Source organism: Sinocyclocheilus rhinocerous, unplaced genomic scaffold, assembly GCF_001515625.1.
Source record: "Sinocyclocheilus rhinocerous isolate Xijiao unplaced genomic scaffold, SAMN03320098_v1.1 scaffold592, whole genome shotgun sequence".
NCBI classification, from domain to species: Eukaryota; Metazoa; Chordata; class Actinopteri; order Cypriniformes; family Cyprinidae; genus Sinocyclocheilus; species Sinocyclocheilus rhinocerous.
Window position 1 is genome coordinate 1,015,304 of NW_015642562.1, and position 3,503 is coordinate 1,018,806.

General features: G+C 34.5%; 1 protein-coding gene across 4 annotated transcripts in view; it reads right to left on the bottom strand.

Moving 5' to 3' along the window:
• The window catches only part of LOC107756229 (platelet-derived growth factor D-like), a 34,187-nt gene that overhangs the window by 18,647 nt on the left and 12,037 nt on the right, over positions 1–3,503 (bottom strand). Inside the window, exon 2 of one of the 4 annotated variants that reach the window (XM_016573273.1) lies at positions 117–120. The exons of the other annotated variants lie outside the window; for them this stretch is intronic. The gene's annotated coding sequence lies outside the window, so the exon portion shown is untranslated. The remainder of the gene's footprint in view (positions 1–116; positions 121–3,503) is intronic. 4 annotated transcript variants of the gene reach the window in all.

Consider the following 3,503-nt stretch of genomic DNA (forward strand, 5'->3'; position numbering starts at 1 on the left):
TTTTTTTTTTTTTTTTTTTTGCAAAAGAACTCGTCACTTTAGATTCTATTCAGATCCAAAGTAAACTAAATTCACTTCTGATTCTTTTTACAAAATAAAAGACTTAATAAAAAAACTTAACTCCGTTCAAGAACTGATGTTTATTTATTTCTGATGCTCTTTGGGAAATTATCTGAATTGACTTCTGATCCACTTCAGGAAAAGAACAGACTTCACTTTGGATTCGCTTAAAAAAAACCTTTTAATTCTGTTCAGGAAGAGATGATTATTTACTTCTGATGCTATTTGGGAAATGATCTGGATTCACTTCTGATTCTCTTCCAGAAAACAACCTTAGTTCACTTATTATTCACCTCAGGAAAAGAGCTAAAGTCATGTTTGATTCTCTTCAGAAAAATTAACTTCACATGTTTCTGAATCTTATTATAATAAAAACTTGATGAACTTCTAATTGTTCACGAAGTGACGTGAATTTACATCTGATACGCTTTTTGAAGTGACCCAAATTCACTTCTGATTCGCTCCCAAAAAAATAACCTAATTCACTTCTAAATCTCTTCAGGAAAAGAACAAGTCACTTTTGATTCTCTTCAGAAAAAAAGAGCTTAATTATTTTTTAATTCTGTTCAGGAAGTGAAGCGAGTTTACGCATTCTTTTGGGAAGTGATCTGAACTGACTCCTGATTCTCTTTAGAAAAAGAACATAATTCACTTATGATTCTTTTGGGGGAAAGAACATGAATCACTTGATTCACTTCAGAAAAGTGAACCGAATTAACATCTGATTATAAAGAAATAACCTGAAATCTCTTCTGATTCTCTTCAGCACACACAATCAATTCATTATTAGAATTTGAGCTTAATATCTGAACTGATTTCACTGAAATGGACCACAGAATCTCCGACAGAACACAAACACACACAAACATGAGCAACACGAGAGTAGTAAGACAGAAATGGAGAAACGCTGACAGGTCTATAGAAAAAGACAGACATGCTTTTAGCCCACAAAAGTAAAATATTAAAAATAACAGATATTATGCAACAGGAAAAAAAAGATCATTCAATGTGACAGTTCATGAATCTTTAAATCATCAGACCAATGAGCACATCTGATCGCTGTAAAGAAAACTAAAGAATTCATGGTTCGCTAAACGAAAGTGACGACATCAACGGTGACCTGATATGATGTCAAAATGATGCAGGCATGATGATTTTTTTCTTTTTCAAAAGCTCCTTGACTCAGGACCACCATAGCATTCACACACACACACACACACACACACACACACACAGATTACTGATCCATGCATGCAGCAAACACTTGTGATTATGGCTATAGTGCAGGAACAGGGCCACCATCCATCACCATGACAACCTGCTGACCAATGAGCTTTTAAATGAACTTAACACACAGGAACACACAGTCCGCTGTAGCTCTCTCTCTCTCTCTCACACACATACACACACACACACTACTCGCTTATGTCACTTCTATAAGTGCGATACTGACAGACAGTCTAGCAGCTTTGAGTTTAACAGCCTCATTTACACAATCTCACACACTGTAATTCTTTAACACGAATTTGCTTCAACTTTCTAAGAACAAATACACACTGTACATACACACTCATCACAAACACACACACACACACACACACACACACACAGTTCTAAAAGCTCTTAAAGTTTGGTGTGTTAAAATATGAGCTGTCGTCTGTTATTGTGAAGAGCTAAATACATCAGATTAAATGTTCATGACAGGCATCAGGACAGAAGAAAGTAGGTTACGTTTCAAAAAGTAGTGAGTTGCCTCACTGTCTACTGAATACAGTACACACTTCTAAGACAAAATCCCAACAGAAAGAGAACATCAGGAATGATTTAAATATGTTACATAGCAATTAACAATAATCTGATAAGGATAAAAATACACAGCACACACACATTAGGTAAAAGGTCAATTTTTAACTTGATTCATTTTATCATTAATATCTGGATTAAGTGTAAATTTAATTAGGTAATATGGTTCAATTTTAATTCTATTTAATGTGTTAATCATCACGTTCTATTCTTAAGTGTATTACAAGTATATTTAATTAGGTAATACGGTAATTTTTTTAATTTGATTACATTTGTTTTATCATTAAGTATGTTTAATTAGGTAATATAGTAAATGTTTAACTTGATTTAATTTGTTTTATCATTAAAAGGGGTCATATGATGTTGCTAAAAAGAACATTATTTGGTGTATTTGGTGTAATGAAATGTGTTTATGCGGTTTAAGGTTAAAAAAAACACATTATTTTCCACATACTGTACATTATTGTTTCTTCTCTATGCCCCGCCTTTCTGAAACGCGTCGATTTTTACAACGCTCATCGGTCTGAAAAGCGAAGTGTGCTCTGATTGGCCAGCTATCCAACGCGTTGTGATTGGCCGAATACCTCAAGCGTGAGAGTTTAATTAGGTAATACAGTAAATGTTTAACTTGATTTAATTTGTTTTATCATTAATTTCTGGTATTAAATTACAAGTGTATTTAATTACGTAATATGGTCAATATTTAACTTGTTTTTAATTTGTTATATCAGTAAATTCTGGTATTAGGTCAACTACAAGTACGTTTAATTAGGTAATATGGTCAATTTTCAATTACATTTCATTTGTTATCTTTACGTTCTTTTCGTAGGTGAATTACAAGTATATTTACTTAAGCACTATGGCTAATTTTTTTTACTTGATTTAATTTATTTTATCTGTAAATTCTGATATTAAATTAATTACAAGTACATCTAATTAGGTAATCTGGTCAATTTTTAACTTGATTTATTTAGATTTATCATTAAAATCTGGTATTAAGTGAATTACAAGTATTTTTAATATGGTCACTTTTTAACTAAATTTATTTTGTTTTATGAATTAGTTCTGGTATTAAGTAAATGACAAGTATATATTATAATCTCTCTAGCTTTTGTCTGCTCAGTGTTATTAACGTTAACTAAAAACTATCCAAAAACAATTCTCTTATTTTAAATAAATAAATAAATAAATAAATAGTGTTATCTTGCCTTAAAATCCAAAACAGATCTTGTAAACAAAGCTTGATTCTAACCTCAGACTTAGACGAGGCCTCAACATCTGAGTTGGAGTCATCGGATTCCGGAGGCTTCTTGGACTCCTTGACCTCCTGGGCCTCTGACTTGCCCTTGGCCCAGCGGCCCTTCTCTTTAGAGGCCTTCTTATCCACATATCCCGAGGAGGCCGTGGAGGAAGACGCGGTTCGGGGGGAGGTGCCGGTGAACCCCCCACTGCTGGAGCCTTTTGACCCCTCTGAACCCCCCTTCTTTGGCTTCTTGACACTAGGTTTGGGTGACTCCACATTGGAAGGTCGTTTGCTGGGTGCTTTTCCATCGACCGCCGCTCCTCCTCCTCCCCCTCCACCGCCTGCTGACCCCGCTCCCCCTACTTTAGGAGACATGCCTTCCATTTTGGACTCCTTC